This window comes from Prionailurus viverrinus, chromosome A2, assembly GCF_022837055.1.
Source record: "Prionailurus viverrinus isolate Anna chromosome A2, UM_Priviv_1.0, whole genome shotgun sequence".
In the NCBI taxonomy this organism is placed as follows: domain Eukaryota; kingdom Metazoa; phylum Chordata; class Mammalia; order Carnivora; family Felidae; genus Prionailurus; species Prionailurus viverrinus.
The window spans coordinates 39,052,894-39,073,566 of record NC_062562.1 but is presented as its reverse complement, the minus strand read 5'-3'; the positions used below and the strand labels follow the sequence as shown (position 1 = coordinate 39,073,566).

Here is a 20,673-nt window from a genome sequence, read left to right as displayed (position 1 = left end):
TATAATATTTCAAGTCATTGGTTAAGTAAACAGAAAATTCGTCCTTTGAGGGACCCCCAACAACCATGTTGAAAAGGTTAGGTAACATCTTCAGTGGTGTAAAGCACCCAGTGATGGTATGCGTGGAATGAATGAGTCCATGGTAGAGGTAGTCTGTGTGGGTACATTGGGGAAGGCTTCACTGAATCTGGGATTTGAATGAGGACTGTATGATTCTGTGATTGATGCAGAGTTTGTTGTACAGGCTTAAAGAAGTTCTTTGTTCCCTCTACCTCCTTTTAAGCTTTTCTCTCACTTGAGATGTCATCCATACCTTTCAACTTCTCCCGGCTGGCTGGTAATTCGCAGATACTGTGTAGTAACCATACATATCCCTGCTCTCATGCGTGCATACCCATGACGATCAAATCCAACTTGTTTTGAGGCCGTTCCACCTGGTCAACTTCAATTCTCTCCTAGTATTTATTGCCTTTAAGGTAAGTCTAAATGCTGATCATCACGAGGGGCTTCTGGTTTAATCTTTTCATGTTCCTTTAGGATTTCTGGAAGCCGACTGCCTGCTACCTCACACCCATCTGCCCTCCACATACAGCATGTGTGTGTTTCATGCCAAACTGCTTATTTTCTACGCATGGACCGTGATCTCTCATTTCCATACCTTCACACATTCCTTTCCTCTGGATTTTCTTCTGAAATGCTTTTCCTTCCTTCTGTGTCCTGCCTGTCTTCTGTTTGTCCTTCTAGACGTCTCAGGAAACCTTTCCATCACTCTCCGGTCAGGTACCCCTCATGGTAACACTTGAAGTGTTTTTATTTGATTGCCTCACCCTTCAAATCATGTATACCTCATTGTAACACTTGAACAGAATTTTTATTTGATCACCTCTGTTAGGTTTTCACCTTTTTTGAGGGCAGGATCATTTCTTTTCACAGCTTTATTTTCTTTAAAAATCTAGTCCAGTGCCTGGCAGTTGCCAGGGGTTCAGTAAGTGTATATAGAATAAATGAAGTCTAGGACTTTGAAGAGGAGTTCCCTTTAAAACTGTCCCAGCTAAGGGTTCTGTGTAATAGATACGCTTTCACATTAGTCTTGCATCTTGTGTGGGTAATTCATTGATTTAGGGGAAAGTTGTCTTGATAAAGTGTGTCCTTAAAAGTAGTATTCCTGTTTTTCTGGGTTTTTCTAAACGTGTACTAGAAATTAAACACAGAACTTCAGCCTTGGAGGCTGTAGGCAGTTCATTTAAAGTACTTCCTGGAGTGGTTTGGAGCTTCAGAGCATTAGCACATTTACCTAAAAAATAACTGTGGCGATTCTTAATCTTCTTTTTGGTTGCCCTTTTGGTTACTTAAGCAGCCCAAAGTCATGAAAGTCTGACACTGGGGCCGAGGATCAGTCATGTTGTGCAAAACCAATTTTAAGGAACTAGATGGGTGTGCGTGAGAGCTGGCACCTAAAGGCAGTCTAAAAATAGACTCAAAACGTGTTGGGTGTTGTTGATGTTACACTATCCCTTGTATAAGTTCTGTTGTGTTAACATACCTATAAGTTGGTAGTTGTACCTTCTACATAGTGTGTATTACTGTTCTGTTGAGTAATTTGGGTTAATTACTTCCGTTGAAGTCTTGACTCATTCACTTCATTTATTTAGCTTCAATTCAGTTGCATGCTGAAACAGTGATTGACACAGACTGTTGTGCCAAAGATGAATTCTCAGTGAATGCAATGCAAATAAACTGCAGTGTTACTCAGAAATCATGGATAGTTGAAATCACAAGGTAAACAGGTGCAATTTTAATTTTTAAATAGGATTAGGTATTACTGTTCTCCTTTCCCTCTCCTGTCTACTTTGAAAACCATTTAAATTATCCTTTGGTTAGGAAATAAACTGGTGGAAGGGATATGTAAAAAGAAAAACCTTACTCAAAACTTTATCATTTAAGAGCATTAGCAGTACAATTTAAGATGAAGTAGCCTTCGGGAGGGAGAAGAAATGAAAGGTGATGTAGCCAGTTTCATCACCACATATTGGATCTTAAAACTTAGTACATGCTGGTTAGTCAAGGAGAAAACAAACTTGGTTACTGCTTTCTAAGAAGATATCATTTCATATGTAGGTTATAAGGTTTACACACTCTTCATTCTTTTACAAAACATTCCTTTAAAAGTTGTTCGTGTCCTAAGTGCTGCTGGAATATTCGAGGTTTCAAGAACGAAGAATTCAGCTCAAACTAACCTTAAGTCAAAACAAAACAGTTTTGCTGGTTTACATAATTTGAACTTGGAGTCAGCTGCAGGAATCAGGACCCCTGTCACTCGCCCAGCTCTTGGACCGTTCTTTGTTGCCTGGAGGTTGGGATACTTGGGTTGTCCAAGCCTAACAAACACATCTGAAGTCTTACTTGAAGAGAGATGGACACTTAACCAGGTGGATAGAAAATAATTACCATAGTAACACAAATTTGTAACTGGGTTAATACTTAGGATATATATTCAGTTCTAATTGAGAACTGTAATAAACTTGAAGGCTGGAATTTTGTTTACCAGCATCATGTAGATTTTTTAATCATACAGATAAAGGAAGGAAAGATTATCAGTACATTGGTAAAATTAATAATATGGGTGTTTTATAGGTTCATTTCCTGTATCATTAGTTACAGTCACGATTCTCCTTTATTTTCATCGTGAAGGTGGTAATACATAGTTACTACAGAAACTTTGGGGACAAAACAGAAAAACAAGCGTCACCCATATACTGCCTTGCAGAATTATTTTTATTTATTGACCAATTTATTTGTTTACTGGACCACAAATATTTGAGTAACTAGTTTTCCAGGTGTGATCTAATACGCAAGTTCACTGAATTGTCGAAGTGTGATAGGGAATAGTTGACGTAGGAGTGGGAAAGTCAGGCAGTGTATGGTACAAAACTAGTTGAGTTTCTGGTTTGAAAGACACATATTCCGACCTGTTAGTTTATATGGTTCATTTTGGATGTTTCTTCTAAGGGAAATTTTTTGTGAACACTTCATGGTTTTTAGGATTTCTTTTTGCAGGAAATAAAGCTAACATTCAGCTTACAGTTTTCTTTCTGGATTGTTTTAATTTGGGGAAGAATGAAAATCTGTCAATGAATTTGTAATATCTGTGGCATGATTAACTTTGCCCAAGTCCTCCATTTAAAAGAATATGGATACAAGGCAATCGAGATTCCGTGTTTTTATATTAAATTTGTTCAAACTTCACTATGTATCAGAATCACCTGAAAGCTTGTTGAAACACATTGCTAGATTCCCTGTTCCTTCCCTCACCCCCTGGATTTATATTGAGTAGGTCTGGGGTAGGGCCTGTGAATTTGCATTTCTTAGAAGGTCCTAGGTGATGTTGATACTGCTGTGCTGGTCTGGGAAGCACTTTTGAGAAGCACTGGTTGGATGACCTTAAATTCTCCTAAAGAGAAGCCAGCCATGTTTTTTAATGAAGCTGGAGATAGTTCTTGATGTTTGCTATGGAAAATTTATGTCTTGGCATTTCAGAGTGAATTTAAGAGAATTGATCAACATTCATTTTTTTAATTTATTTATTTTAACTTTTATTAGAAGACCACAGCTCTATACTGTTTTATTTACTTATTTTGAGAGAGAGAGCAGGAGAGAGAGAATGCACACGCAAGGGAGGGGCAGAGAGAGAATTCCAAGCAGGCTCTGCACTGTCAATGCAGAGCCCTTTGCAGGGCTTGAACTGACAAACTGAGGTCATGACCTGGGCTGAAACCAAGAGTTGGACGCTTAACCAGCCGAGCCATGTTTTTAATCTAGAATTGGCATTGGAGATGATTTTTTTTTTTTAACCAGTACGTTGTATGTAATATAGGAATACTTACAAATAAATTGGGGAGTCATATCAGCTAAACTTGCATCTTTTTTTCATTGTAAAATCAGATATTGTCTTGCACTATTAACACGTGCGTTGAATTTCAGATATACGTATTTTAAACTATTTCTTTGCAACATACGATAGAACTAAGTTTTATAGTAAACCCGCATTTCAGTAAAATGTTGGCAAAGAACACAAATAGGTAGTTTATAAAAGAACACAAATTAAGTCAGGAAACAGAAATGTATCACCTTCCCATTAGTTAAATAAATACAAAAAAGCATTTTTGGGAAATCTCATTGTAAAGATTAAAAATTTGTTGGTGAGTCTAGGAAGAATTGGGTGTTCTCACAGATACTTGGTGGCTGAGTAAGTTGATTTAAATTTTCTGAAGGCCATTATGGCAGTTGGTATCATGCCTTTAATATTTGTACTGTGAGATAACAGGAGTGCTGATGCATACGGGCACATGTACCCCAGTGTTTATAGTAGTGCTTTCAACAATAGCCAAATTACGGAAAGAGCCTAAATGTCCATCCACTGATGAATGGATAAAGAAGATGTTGTTTATGTATATAATGGAATACTACTTGGCAATGAGAAAGAATGAAATCATGCTATTTGTAGCAACATGGATGGAACTGGAGGGTGTCATGCTAAGTGAAGTAAGTCAGAGAAAGACAGATATCCTGTTTTCACTTATATATGGATCTTGAGAAACTTAAAAGAAGACCATGGGGGAAGAGAAAGGGAAAAAATAGTTACAGAGAGGGAGGGAGGCAAACCATAAGAGACTCTTTTTTTTAATTTTTTTTTTTTCAACGTTTATTTATTTTTTTGGGACAGAGAGAGAGCATGAACGGGGGAGGAGCAGAGAGAGAGGGAGACACAGAATCGGAAACAAGCTCCAGGCTCTGAGCCATCAGCCCAGAGCCTGACGCGGGGCTCGAACTCCCGGACCGTGAGATCGAGACCTGGCTGAAGTCGGACACTTAACCGACTGCGCCACCCAGGCGCCCCTAGTTTTTTTTTTTTTTTTTCCAACGTTTATTTATTTTTTTAGGACAGAGAGAGACAGAGCATGAACGGGGGAGGAGCAGAGAGAGAGGGAGACACAGAATCGGAAACAGGCTCCAGGCTCTGAGCCATAAGAGACTCTTAAATACAGAGAACAAACTGAGGGTGGATTGGGGGTGGGGGAGAAGGGAAAGTGGGTGATGGGCACTGAGGAAGGCACTAGTTGGGATGAGCACTGGGTGTTGCATGTAAATAAGTTATATTTTAAAAATAATAATATTTGTACCCTGAGACCAAACAATTCACCTTCTAGGAATTTGTGTGATCTGCATGTAAAAATATTTGTGTAAACATATTAATTACATCAGTATTGTAACAAAATGACTGGATGATAAACTCACAAATGTAGGTAGTGTGCCACCTGAGGGGCAAGTCTTTCCCTAATACCACAAGGGTCTCTGGCCCAGTAAGTGGAGTTTGATAGTAGTAATTCTTGCTACAAGTTTAAAAAAAAAAAAAAAAAGAGGAAGAAAATTACCTACATAGGAATCAGCAGGGAATTATTAAAAAAAAAAATGGAATATCAGTAAATATTTTGTAGCTCAAAAAATGTTTGGAGGTCTTTTATACATTTGTGGTGGTAATGTAAAATGATAAAACCGCTCTGAAAAATAGTTCGGCAGTTTATTGCAAAATCAACCATATACTTACTTGTATGACTTACTAGTTGCATTCCTGGGCATTTGTCCCAGAGAAATGTAAACTTAAGTTCACACAAAACCTGTTCACAAATGTTCACGGCAGCTTTATTTGTAATAGCCTAAAACTGGAAATAATATAAACGTCCTTCAGTAGACCAGGGGTACATCCATACCATGTGGAATACTATTTAGCAATTAAGGAGGAACAAATTCTTGATAAATAGAACAACTGGCACCAATTTCAGTTATCTGATGCTGAGTGAAAAAAGCCAATCTCTGAAGATCACATACCCTAGGAGCCCATTAACATTTTTGTAATAACAAAATTAGATTAATTGTTGCCAAGGGTTAGGGCTGGTGGGAAAGGAGGAAGATGGGTAAAGAGGTAGCAAGACAGAAAGTTGTGTGTTGATGAAATCTAATCTTGACTGTGTTGGTGGTTACATGAATCTACACTTGTGAAAAGGTGGCATGGAACTGCGCATGCGCACACACACACACACACACACACACACACACACACGCGCGCGCATGCCAGTACCCAGTTTCTTGGTTTTGATGTTGTACTATATATAATCCAGAAGATGCGACCCTGTATGGAAACTGGATGAAAGTTATATGGAACCTCATACTATTTTTGCAACATTCTGTGTATCTAACTATTTCAAAATAAAAAAGTTAAGTTTTAGGAAGAATATGTAATAAAAGGAAATGTTCGTAATATATTAGAAAAAAAGCGAGTTTCAAAATGATAAAACCATATGATCGCACTTCAGTATTTCATATCATTTGATATATATACCTGGAAGTAATGATTAAAATATTCTGACTGGTAAGATGATGGATTCTTTTGTGTGTGTGCTTTTCTATAATTTCTATAGTATAGATGAGTTCATACCACTTTTGCAGTTGGAAAAAGCAATTTTCATAATGGGAAATTCAAAAAATCTTAATTCTGGAATAAAATTTAAATAATAATTCACATCAAGAGATTATATAAAGGTTTTTTTTTATATTGGTTACACTAATTTAGTATTAAAACAGCTATTAGCTGAGATTGAAGAGTATATTTGTACTCTAAAACATGTTGTGTTTGTAAATTTAAAGCTCTTTTGTGCTTTCTGTATTAGAAATGTTTTGTATGATGTTCTGAATCAATGCTGTCCAATGTAAGTATATGCATTGCAAGCCACATGAAATTTTAAACTTTGCTAGCCACAGTGAGAGAGTAAAAAAGCAGGTGAAATTAATTTTAAGAATTTATTTTGTTTAATCTGTTTTATCTAAAATACTACCGCTTCAGCATGTAATCAACATAAAATTGCAGTAAGACTTTCTGTGTTCTTTTTATCATACTAGGTCTTCGCAATCTGGTGTGCATTTTGTAATTACAGCACAGTTGAGTTCAGACTGGCCAGCTTTCAAGTGCCCAGTAGCCACATGTGGCTACCATATTGGAGAGTTAGTAGTAGTAGTAGTTGAGAGCCAAGGTTTTGGTGTCCTACCTAAGTTCAACTAACACCAGCTCTGTCATTTGCTAACCTTATGTCCTTGGGCATGTTACTTAAACTTGTGCTTTCGTTTTTCATTTGTGGATGGTAACTTCTCCACAGGGGTATTATAAGTACTAAATGAGTGAGTTACTGTATGTAGCAACTTGGTGCAGGACCTAGCACAGAATACATATTGTAAAAAAAAAAAAAAAAAAAACACCTGTTGATTTGGATTGGATTGGATCGAATGACTCATTCTAAAGGCACAACTGATTTCTTTTTAATTTTTTTTTAATGTTTCATTTATTCTTGAGAGAGAGAGACAGAGTATGAGTGGGGGAGAAGCAGCACGATAGAGGGACACAGAATCCAAAAGAGGTTCAGGCTCTGAGCTGTCAGCACAGACCCCAACATGGGGCTCGAACTCAGAAGCCGTGAGATCATGACCTGAGCTGAAGTTGGACGTTTAACCACCTGAGCCACCCAGGTGCCCCCAGGCAAAACTGATTTCTTAATGTTACTACTGAAAAATACATAAGTAGTACATGAGGTGGTCTTTGTGTTCCAGAATTGAATTTTTGGGACCTAAGTTTTAAATGATGATTGAATAAATGGACAAATATTTGAGCACTCATGTAGAGTGTATTGCACCAGGCACTTGAACATTTAGACTGTAAATCTTAAGATGATATATTCAAATACTTTATATTTGCATAGCACTTTACATTTTCTATACTTTTTTTATGTCCGTTTTCCCAATGTAATACTCAAAGCAATCCTGAGATAAAGTTGTTATTCCAGTTTCCACAGTTAAGGAAGTTGGGGCTCAGAAAAGTGAAGTAACTTACTTGATTTCCTACCCAGTTAGTAGAATGGAAGAAATAGAAATGTGACATAATTAAATGGACAAATTAATATAGTACCAAAGTATTTTAACTGCATTCTTTTAATTCTTTCCCTTCACCTTTGCCATCTCACGGGAGAACATGTCACCCTTTTCCAGGGCCGTTAAAATTAGAAAAGGGCCATAATATAATGTTTGCTGAATAGCTACTTTGCTTAGAATTATCCTGAGATTATTAGGTTAATCATATCACCTATGATGTAAAAAGTTACCATAAGCCTGTATAGATTGGGTGATTTATTTTGCTTGTTGTGATGTTTTTCAGTCTGTCTCTTGATCAAATATGCCCATAAAAATGGGCTGAGAATATGCAGTATGTGCTGACTGCCATAAAATCACCTTTGAAGTACTGTTCATCGCTTGACTCATTCAGAAAATTACACAGTTCTTTGAAAGAACATGCCATGCCACCATTAAAATCAGTGGTCAGAAGCAGCAGTGAGTTTGTGAATTATTGACTCTCCCAAGGCAGTGGTGCAGTGGAAGGTATCTGTCTCCTGAGCAGGGTCTGATGGAGCACACATATCATTAGATGTTCAGCATCTGTGTTCTGTTATGTACATTCTGCTATCCTGGTATGTACTGCTGTCTTTATTTGTGGTTTTTTCCTCCAGTTAAGAAAATTAAAGAAGTCACTCACAGGACATATAATTTGTTGTGTACTCTGGGACAAAATATATGACCATAAACTGTCAGCTTATCCTGGCATGTACTTTTGGTGTGCATCATTGAAGTGAATTTATAAGAAGGGGAATTACATTTTGATGCTCAGGACCGGAGTGATAGATAATAGGGGGAGGTGGGTAGGTAGTGTTCTTTGCCCCCTGATTTTTTCTCTGCCCTTTGTTTTTGTTTTTGTTTTTGGCCCCGCAGGATGTGCCTGACAATGCCTCCTCTCTGGTCTACCCAACCTATAAATCATATACAAAAAACCCATCAGAATTCTATACGGAGAACTTACTTCTGATCTAGGTGAATCTTAGCAACATGAACTTCTGCAATTAGTGTTTGGTTTTGTTTTTTTCTTTATTGAAAGGTTATGAGGATTGTGGAATTTGGCTGTCCAGACAGACTGAAATTTGATGGAATTACGTTTCAAAGAGTCTTGTTTTTTCTCAATGCCTAGGATGTCTTAGAAGTTTCACTGTACACAGTTTTCTGCTTACTGCAGTTGTGAATGAAAGCTTTAAAATTACCACATTGTAAGACATTATGTATGTACAGATAACAGATTGGGATTTTAAACTGAGTTGCAATAAGTTGAAGTTCCCTGAAATTTGCAGAACTAGATGATTTCTGTGTCTCCTCCAGTTGTAAAATATACTGTGATTTGTGTCAGTTTTGGCAGTTTATAATAATGAAATGACTTAAATACCATGATGCCAAATTACTTGTCTAAAAGTATATGGAAAATAACTTATTTGTAATGTCTCACTCCTCTATTCCAAGATAATGTCCGTAGATATTTGTATATTTCAGAATTTGAATAGGAATAGGAAGGCTTTATGTGTTAAAATTTTTTGGCAAGGGGGCGCCTGGGTGGCTCAGTCGGTTAAGCTGCTGACTTCGGCTCAGGTCATGATCTCACGGTCCGTGAGTTCGAGCCCCGCGTCGGGCTCTGTGCTGCCAGCTCAGAGCCTGGAGCCTGTTTCAGATTCTGTGTCTCCCTCTCTCTGACCCTCCCCTGTTCATGCTCTGTCTCTCCCTGTCTCAAAAATAAATAAAGTGTTAAAAAAAAAATTAAAAAAAATTTTTTTTTTGGCAAGAGTATGTATAGCTGGAGTTTCCTTATTTAAGATAATAGTTAGGGGGAGCCTGGGTGGCGCAGTCGGTTAAGCGTCCGACTTCAGCCAGGCCACGATCTTGCGGTCCGTGAGTTCGAGCCCTGCGTCGGGCTCTGGGCTGATGGCTCGGAGCCTGGAGCCTGTTTCCGATTCTGTGTCTCTCTCTCTCTCTGCCCCTCCCCGTTGATGCTCTGTCTCTCTCTGTCCCAAAAATAAATAAACGTTGAAAAAAAATTAAAAAAAAAAGATAATAGTGTTTTTATTTTGAAATCCTTCATTTGTGGACTTAAAAATCTTTGTTCTGTTTTTCCCGGTCTAAAAAATTAAACTTTCAGACCAACCAAAACTAGATTCAGTTAATCTCCTATTAAGGATCCTTAAGATACAGGCTTTCTGTCAAAACATTGGTGTGGAAGGTGTTTTAACTACAGACAGGTGTGTTGCAGTCCTAGTGGTAGTCTTTGTTATATCTTTTAATTAAAAGAATGACTCTGATGCTTCTCTCTGTTTCTTATTTTTACAAAGTTTGTATTTCTGCAATAGTTAATCCTGGGTCCTGCCTCAAGGCAAAACTTGGTTCTAATACAGCAGGAGTAATTTGCACTTTTTAAAAAAATTCTTTTAAGCTTTATTTATTTTTGAGAGAGGGAGAGAGCGAGAGAGAGCATGAGTGGGGGAGGAGCAGAGAGAGGGAGACGCAGAATCGGGAAGCAGACGCCAGACTCTGAGCTGTCAGCACAGAGCCCAACGCGGGACTCGAATTCACGAACCATCACAAGATCATGACCTGAGCCAAAGTCGGACGCTTAACCGACCGAGCCACCCAGGTGCCCCTACACTTTTTTATGCTTAGCATTTATTGAACAAACCGTAATTGAGTGATTTCGGTACTGTAACTGTAAGACCTAGAACGAGCTTCATTAGGTAACAGGAAGATGTGTGGGACACAGCTCATCGAAGGTTTCATCAGGAACCTGGCCCCAACCTACCTAATAATTATGCTGATAAGGGCCAACATTTAATGGGCATTTAATGTATAGTAGGCACTATATTAAGCCCATTTCATGCATTGTCTCATTTCATCGCTTTAAATTTATGATATATATCTCCATTTCAGATAATGAAATGAGGCTTAGAGTTTACATTCCCACCCTGAGTTTACATAGCACAGTTGCACGTGACTCAGATCTTTTCCAACTCCACATTTATATTGTTTCTATTTAGTTTTCCTCTGAAGATGGCATTGCCACCTATATAGCCGCCAATCTGTAGACATCATTTTTTTTTTTAAGTTTATTTACTTTTGGGGGGAAAGGGGCAGAGAGAGAGGGAGAGATAGAATCCCAAGCAGGCTCCACGCTGTCAGCGCAGAGCCCAATGTGGGGCTTGAACTCATGGACCGTGAGATCATGACCTGAGCCGAAACCAAGAGTCGGACACCCAACCGAGCCCCCCAGGCGCCTCTGTAGACATCATTTTAAGACACCCACCTGTAGCAGCCAGGTATCAAATTCTGTTACTCTATTTCTCCTGTATTCCTGTTGCTACCACCTCACTTCAGGTCCTCATTATTTCATTGTGAACTTCATTAATTGCAAGCCTCTCTAGTCCAGACTTGCACCTGGACTATTGCAGTAGCTTTGGTCAGCCAGGTAGTCAGTGATCTCTCTAGAAGACACCTAGATCATGTAGCTTGTCTGCTTAGAATACTTGGTTGCTGCCTGATTGCCCAGGGAGGTATTGCCTTGTCTCCTTAAACGTCATGTGCAAGGCCCAGCCTAGGCTGGCACTGTCCTACCCACCCGCTCATGTATGCCTGTTCTTACCATGCACCTTCTGGTCAAACTTAAGTGTTCCTTCAGCATGTTCTTTGTGACAGTGCCTGAAGACTCTTACCTTATTACTGTTACTTGGTAAAGTAAACAGTAAACACCACCTTTGCATGGTAAGACCCAGCTCATGTCAACTCTTTTGGGAAACCTCTCTTGATTCTTTTTTTCCGTGATCATAGAAGAACTTTGTGTATTTCTCTAGCAGCACATCATCATTTTGCACCAGAATTTCTTGTTAACATTTGTTGCCCCAAATTTAAATTTGAAGCCCTCATGGGCAGGGACAGTGACTGTTATTCAGTCTTCAGAGGCAGGATCTTACTGTGCTGCAGCTTTGTACTCTTAGGTGTACCTTTTCAAGTGTAATCCATTCTCCAGTCTCTAGTGTAAAATGTTTCCTTTTTAAAATAATGTCATATTGGTTAACCCTATGTGCAAATAGGTTATGTCCTTTCAAAAAAAAAAAAAACACTCGGTAAATGACTTGGAAATACTACCCACATTTGTTTACTTTCTCTGTAGTTTCTATAGAATTTTTACTCTTTGCATAGTCTTATTCTTTTTTTTTTTTTTTCCAACGTTTATTTATTTTTGGGACAGAGAGAGACAGAGCATGAACGGGGGAGGGGCAGAGAGAGAGGGAGACACAGAATCTGAAACAGGCTCCAGGCTCTGAGCCATCAGCCCAGAGCCTGACGCGGGGCTCGAACTCCCGGACCGCGAGATCGTGACCTGGCTGAAGTCGGACGCTTAACCGACTGCGCCACCCAGGCGCCCCTGCATAGTCTTATTCTTAAGATAGGTTCCTTCATTATCTCCCTTTCAAACTCATACTTGCTTTTCTGCTCACAGCTGAGACTACAATTTATTGCAAAATGGAATTTTTTAAAAGTTTATTTATGTATTTTGAGAGAGAGAGACATGGGAGGGACAGAGGAAGAAAGAGAGAAGGCGCTGTCTGCACTGTCAGCAAAGAGCAGGATGTGAGGCTCCAGCTCATGGACCTGGAGATCATGACCTGGACTGAAAGCAAGAATTGGATGCTTAACTGACTGAGCCACCCAGGCACCCCAAAATAGAATTCTTGTGAACCAGTGTCTTTTTTAAAAAGGTTCTCCCTCTCAGGAGAACTAAAAAATACCTTTCTCTTAAATTCTGTTCTGTTCTCTGCTTGCCGGCTTAAGGTTTTAGAAACAGCTGTCTTGAAAGGTTTGTAAAACAGTGGCTAGCATGGTCTAGATGCAATATGGTTTAAAGGAGGATAGGATTAAAATTGACCAAGTCATGAAGTCTGTTTTTCTTAGAAATTTTGAAGCTCAGTAGGACTCAGAATGGGTGGAATTCTCTTAGCAAGGGGTTTTCAAGAGATGGGTTGGAGAATTTTTTGAACTGGTTAATGTAATACAGATATTGGTATTTTACCTATTATTTTCAGAATGGAAGTCCTATATGATCTTTCCCTTTCAGTTGGTTCTATTTTATAAATGAAGCCTCTTAATTATTTATCAGTATTTTTAAAACTCATTGACCTAATAATGAATTTCATGAAAGAAGATACTTCTGATGAATTGGAATGTTTTTGTAAAAAGAGAATTTTACATTTTCACTTAACCTGTTAGCTATTAATACGCATTTAATTACTGGAACACGACTTTGGCAATAAACAAATACCCAGTGAAAATAGAGACTCATGCCAAACTGCAGAGTTGGCTTCTAAAAAGATGTTACACGCAAATTTAAGAAAGTCCATACCTAGTTTTAAAAGCATTTACAAACAGGAAATGTTCTATATAAGCATCAATAAATTTAGTACACAGCAACCATGTTGGTCCCTAGCTCGGGAACTTTTGCTATAAATTTAGTGTTTGGCTTAATCCTATTAGTTAAACCAGCTAATGGTAACTTGATGAATCTTTGTGATCCTCTTGTTTTGAAAGGTATATTTTCAGATGTAATTTTATTCATAACATGCACAGAAAATTGTATAAGGATATTTCCTTGTTTTTCTCAGTGACCAGTATAGTCTTCACTCTTTCAGTTATGTTTTGTAATCACCAGAATTTTGTTTTGTTTCCAGTTCATTGATCTTGTCAAGTAAATAGGTCCTAATTATCTTTTCCTAGTCCTCTTTCCTTTATCCAGGCTGTCTAGTTTTATATGAAATAGGGCTTTAGAAATGAGAGCTTTATTGTAACTCTTTACTTTTATTTATTTATTTATTTATTTATTTATTTATTTATTTATTTATTTATTTATTTTGGTAACTCTTTACTTTTTCAAGTGTCTTATTTATATAGTGGAACTTAAATTTATAGTAGTGTTTCCAAAGTCTTAATAATAGGCAGTGTGTTGAAGTGTAAAAATCTTTCAAATTCTACATAATGACAAACATATCTTGGATATTTCTGTGTCATTTTAACTTTGCTAAGTCTAGTGCTAATGAGTCAGATTTTTGAGGAAAGAGGTGTGAGCTAAACTTGTAACTTTGACTTCCTGGTGGTGTCTGCTCCTTAATCTTTCATTGTAAAACTCTTACCTTGATGTAATTGAGTAAATCTATCAGGATTGTACAAAGTAAGATACAGAATGTGGTTTTCTTTTGTGATATATATATGTATATATATTTTTTTTTCTTTCAAGAACAGACTTTTGGACTGATGGATTGCCCTTTTGAGTTAGAATATTTGTAGTTTGCAGATAAATCAGACTTTTTCTTTTTTTAAATTTTTTTTTTTCAACGTTTATTTATTTTTGGGACAGAGAGAGACAGAGCATGAACGGGGGAGGGGCAGAGAGAGAGGCAGACACAGAATCGGAAACAGGCTCCAGGCTCTGAGCCATCAGCCCAGAGCCTGACGCGGGGCTCGAACTCACGGACCGCGAGATCGTGACCTGGCTGAAGTCGGACGCTCAACCGACTGCGCCACCCAGGCGCCCCTAAATCAGACTTTTTCTACAGGCCCGTTCTTGAGGATTCTAATTGGATCTTCAGTTTAGCAAGTATTTGTTGTAAGTTATGGAATACCATTTATTGTATATGAATGAACATATTTTTAATTCTTGCGACTGGCTGTATTTAGACTCAAGAAAGCGATCTTGTTGGCTTCCTTTGCATCTGCTTTGCAGCAAAAAACAGCCTAAGAACGATGAATGCAGAGCAGTTAGTGCCAGTTTCCACTTGTCTTACGTGATTTGGATTTTCCTCATCTAACCTGAATATTCATTTTAATTAGTAGTTTAAACCTTTTTACCACCACCCTACCCCATCCCCCCCAAACAAACAAACAAACAAACAAACAAACCCTAGCCCTGGAATTTAAAAAAGCAAGACTTCTGGTAAATGAGAGTTGGTTTACTTTCTTTCCTTACTTCTGGCTTTTCAAGGCTCAGGGATTCAAAAGTAGTGAAAGAAGTCCCATCTCTCCCTGTGTCTGGCCCCATGAAAACTTACATGCCATAAGCAAGAAAGAACTAGCTAGGTAATTGACCTTTAAGTAAACTTAGCCTGGCTGTGATTTTTGCCTTTCATATCTTTTCTTGTGCTGGGCCTAAAAACTTTCGGACTAGATACTGGTGTAGAGATCGGGAAGGAGAATAGGATTTTACTCTACTATATAGGCAATATAAGAAATAACATAGTGACCCCAAAATTACATGAAGTTGTAAACAAGCTGGATTTATGAACTCTTCCAGCCGTCGGGAAAACCACTTTATGCCTTGGTGAAAACTGTGGTGGTACAGATTGTTTCTGAAGAGATGCATGTTATAATTTATGGGGTGAGTTTGTGTAATGGTAATGATGGTATTGATACTAAATTTACAGCTAAAATGTTAGGCTTATTTGCCAATTAAAATTACTGGGAAGGAAGATAGAGCATTTTGAAAATACTTACAAGCTAGTGAGAAATACTTTACTTTACAAAAAGCAGATGTATTCGTAGCATTTCTGTAATACATTATCAAATAGTACCGAACAACTAGATTTGATGTCCTGATTTTAAAAAAGTGATGAACAACAAAACATTAATTTATACACTGATGTATAATTTCTCTATTACTCTGTATTACTAAATCCTCTATTATTTAGGAAAAGCTAAAAAGTATTGTAATCAGGAGAAAAAGCACAACATCTTGTCATCTGGGTTTAATTTTTTAACTTTATTAAAATATAATTGGCCTGTAAGAAACTTCATGTTTAAAGAAGAACCTGGAGAAACCACCACAAGTGAAATAATTATCTGTCATCTCTAAAAATTTCCTCTTGCCCTTTGGTAATTCCTCCTACCCTTTTCTGTTCCCAGTCAACCACTAATCTGCTTTCTGCAACTACACATTAGTATGCGTTTTCTTGAATTTTGTATACATGTGATCCTACAACATACACTTTTTGGTTTTCCTTTGGTTTCTTTGAATCAGCGTACTTATTTTGAGATTTGTCCATATTTATTCCTTTTTATTGCTGAATAATATTCCATTGTACACCTGTTCTACTTGTTTATCCACCTGTTGATGGACATTTGCGTTTCCAGTTTCTAGCCAGTACAAAGAAAGCTGCTCTGTACATTTCCAAACAAGTCTTGGTGTACACCTATGCTTTCATTTCTCTTGGGTTAAGCTCTGGAGTCACTGGGTATTTTTAATGTTTTAACAAACTGCCAAACTGTTTTTTCACGGTGGCTTTGTATTTTAAATTCCCAAAGCAGTGTGTGAGAGTTTTTGTTGCTCCCCATTTCTGTCAACCTTGATGTGTGTGTTTTTAAGTTTAGGCAGATAGAGGATGCCTGAAGGTCTCTTATTGCAGTTTTGTATTTTCCTGGTAACTAATAACATTGATCGTTGTTTTCATGTGCTTATTTGCCATCTGTATATTTTAAGGTTTTTTGTGGGGTTTTTTCCCCCCCAGATCTTCTACTCATGTTTAAATTGGGTTGTTTGATTTACTGAATTGTGACAGTTCTTTATTCTAGATTCAGGTGTATGTTTTTTTTTTAATTTTTTTTTCCAACTTTTTTTTTTTTTTTTTTTGGGACAGAGACAGAGCATGAACAGGGGAGGGGCAGAGAGAGAGGGAGACACAGAATCGGAAACAGGCTCCAGGCTCTGAGCCATCAGCCCAGAGCCTGATGCGGGGCTCGAACTCATGGACCGTGAGATCGTGACCTGGCTGAAGTCAGACGCTTAACCGACTGCGCCACCCAGGCGCCCCTGATTCAGGTGTATGTTTTAAAAGTCTTCTGAAGAACACTGGTTTTAGATGAAGTCCAATTTGTGATTTTTTTTCTCTTATAACTTTTTGTGTCATATCTAAGAAATCTCTGCCAAACGCAACGTCACCAAGCTTTTCTCAGGTCTTCTAGGAGTTTTATAGTTTTAACTCTTAAATTTGGATCTTCAGTCTGTTTTGAGCTGATATTTGTATACATATTTGAAGGGTGAATTAGGTGGCTTCTTTTGGTTTTGTTTTTTACATATGCCCATCCTGTTTTTCTAGGATCTTGTATTGAAAAGATTATATCTTCATTTGAATTGGCTTGGTATCTTGGTGAAAACCAATGGACTGTATGCATGTCACTTTCTGGACTCTGTTTTGTTCCCTCAATCTCTGTCTTTACACTGGTACTGTGCTGTCTTAACATTTTTTTTTTTTTAGGCTCTTGAAATTGGGGAGTATTAAGATACACTTTTGTTCATTTCAAAGTTATTTTGGCTATTCTAGGTCCTTTGTATTTGCATATAAATTTTAGCATCACCTTGTCAGTTTCTGCAAAAAAAGCTGGGATTTTTAAAAGATTTTTTTTTAATCTTTATTTTTGAGAGACACAGAGTGAGAGCGGGGGAGGGGCAGAGAGAGAGGGAGACACAGAATCTGAAGCAGGCTCCAGGCTGTCAGCACAGAGCCCGATGCGGGGCTCGAACTCATGGACTGTGAGATCATGACCTGAGCCGAAGTCAGACGCTTAACTGACAGAGCTACCCAGGCGCCCCAAGCCTGCTGGGATTTTTATTGGGATGCATTGAATTTGTAGAAAACAGACATCTTAACCACGTTAGATTCAGTAGTCAATCTCTGAAAACTGTATGGGTTTCCCATTTAGGTCTTCTCTTAGTGGCGTTCTGTGGGTTTCATTCTTGGCTATCTTTTGTCAAATTCATCACAAAGTGTTTCACATTTTTGATGCTATCTTTGTAACTGTTTCTACTTTAAAGATTTTAATTTCTGGTTGTTTTTAGCTGGTTTATACAAATAGTTATTTTTGTGTGTCTTGTTTCCTGCATCTTTGCTAAACTTACTGCTTCTGTAGCTTTTGTGTGGATTTTGCAGTTTTTTCTATAGATGACCCTATCAGTGAATTAAGACAGTTTTACGTTTCCAGTTTTGATGTCTTTTACTTTTCTTTACTTGCCTGCTACACTACCTCTTCAGAATAGTGTTGAATAGAAATTATAAAGAGCGGACATCCTTACATTGTTCTTGAGTTTTAATTCAGTCTTTTATCGTTAAGTATGGTATTAGCTGTACTTTTTTGTAGATTGAGGAAGTTCTTTTCTACTTTGCCAAGAGTTTTTAATTAAAGAATGAACGTTGGATTTGTCAAGTACATTTCCCTGCTCTGCATCTCCTGCATTTATTAAGATGATCATACAGTTGTTCATGTTTAATGCCGAATTACATTGGTTGGTTTTTGGAATTTTAAACCAACCTTGCATTCCTGGGGGAAAAGCCCACTTTGTTGTGATACATTTATGTTCTTGGCAATAATCTGTGTTCGATTTTTAAAAAAGTTTTTTCAATGTTGGTTTATTTTTGAGAGAGAGAGAGAGAGACAGAGCATGAGCCAGGGGAGGGGCAGAGAGAAGGAGACACAGAATCTAAAGCAGGCTCCAGACTCTGAGCTGTCAGCACAGAGTCCTACGCAGGGCTCGAACCCACAAATCGTGAGATCATGACCTGAGCCAAAGTCAGATGCTCAACCATCTGAGCCACCCAGGTGCCCCTAGATTTTTTTTTTCTTTAAGAATATTTGCACCTACACTCATGAAGGCCATTGGTATGTGGTTTACTTAACCTTGTCATGTAGTTGGTTTTGTATTCATACTAATGTGGGTCTCATAGAATGAGTTGGGAATTCCTTCTTCGTTTTCATTTTTCGGGAGGGGTTTCTGTAGAATTAGTATTAATTCTTTTTAAATGTTTGGTAGAATTCACCAGTGGAGCCGTCTGAGCCTAGAGTTTTGTCTATGGAGGTTTGAAATACAAATTGAATTTCTTTAAAATTTATAGAGATATTACTTGTTTCTTCTTGAGTGAGCTTTGGCAGTTTGTGCCTTTCAAGGAATGTAGGAATTTGTCCATTTTACCGAAATAAAACTGTTGATAATATTCCCATATTATCCTTTTAAGATGTGTAGCAGCTATTGAGATGTCACCTTCCTCCTTATTGTTGACCTGTGTCTTCTTTTTCTGATGAGTCTGGCTTATTAGAATTTTATTGAGCTCAACAAGATTTTGGTTCCATTGTTTTTCTTATGTTTTCCATTGATTCCTGATCTGGTCTTTATTTTGTGTATTTTAAGTTTCATTTACTCTTCTATTCCTAGTTTCCTTAGGTGTCAGTTTGATGTGATTGATTTGAGAACTTTGTTTTTCAGATAAAGACATTTGATGCTATAAATTTCCCTTTTGAGTATTTCTTTAGTTACAGTCCATGCAATTTGATATTATTGTATTTCGTTTTCATTCCGTTAAAAGTGTTTTATAATTTTCCCTCCCTCTTTTGGCTGATGCGTGATTTCAAGTTGTCACCTTGTTTCCAAACGTGAGGTTTTTCCAGTTACCCTTCTGTTTTTGACTTCTGATTTAATTATGTCCACTTTCTTATTAGATGCATAAATAATTAGAATTGTGTCTTCTTGAGGAATTGAGCCCTTGTCATTATGGGATCACCTTTATCACTGATAAGTTTTTTTGTTCTGATACTCCTTTGTCATATATCAAGGAGGTTTAATAAATGAGTAGGGTTATCGTGACTTATCTTTTCTTTTTCCATAATTGTGTGTCTTTTTTTTTTTTTTAACTTTATTTTGAGAGAGAGCATGTGCATGTGTGTGTAAGTGTGCAAGTGGGGAAGGGGTAGAGAAAGAGGAAGATAGAATCTCAAGCAGGCTCCTCACTGTCAGCATGAATCCCAGTGTGGGGCTAAACCTGCACACCATGAGATAATCACCTGAGCCAAAATCAAGGCTCAGATGGTTAACCGACTGAGCCACCCAAACGCCCTTTTGTCTTTATCTTTGAAATGGATTTCTTACAGGCAGATATAATTAAATTTTTGTAGTTAAAGATCATTTACATTTAATGTGATTATTGATATGATTGGTTTTAAATCTACTGTCTTACTTTTTGTTTTCTATTTTTCCCACCTATCTTCTTCCCCTTCTGCCATCTTTGGCTTGGTTGAGTGTTTGGTTTTTGTTTTTGTTTTTGTTTTTAATTTCTGTTTATATTCTTTCTTCTTACCTGTAAGTCTTTGGTTTAATTTGTTGCGTTAGTATACTTACTTATTTATTTATTTATTTATTTAGAGAAAGAGAGAGAAAGCACACCTGTGCCCAAGCAGAAGAGGGACAGAGAGAGAGAACCCCAAGCAGGTTCTCCACTGTCAGCGCAGAGCCTGATGTGGCATTTGGACTCAGGAACCCTGAGATCATGACCTGGGGCTAGATCCTGATAGGACACTTAACTGAGGTCACCCAGGCGTCCCTGACAGACTTTTTTTTACCTATACTGTTGACCTTCGAACAACATGGGGGTTAGAGGTGCTGACTCCATATGGAATTGAAATCCACATATAACTTCTGACTCCCCTAAAACTTAACTACTGATAGCTTACTATTTATAGGGAGCCATACAAATAACATGAACACTCAACACATTTTGTATATGTATTATATAGCGTATTCTTACAATAAAGTAAGCTAAGGAAAAAAATACTAACAGAATCAGAGAACAGAGAAAATACATTTACGAAACTGTGTTTTTCGAGAAAAAAAAAAAAGAAACCCAC

At 37.7% G+C, this 20,673-nt stretch overlaps 1 protein-coding gene and 1 pseudogene across 1 annotated transcript in view; both read left to right on the top strand.

The window, feature by feature from the left end:
* The window catches only part of RYBP (RING1 and YY1 binding protein), an 86,168-nt gene that overhangs the window by 7,409 nt on the left and 58,086 nt on the right, over positions 1-20,673 (top strand). The gene's annotated exons all lie outside the window — the stretch shown is intronic.
* LOC125161387 (uncharacterized) lies at positions 5,242-5,398 on the top strand (annotated as a pseudogene).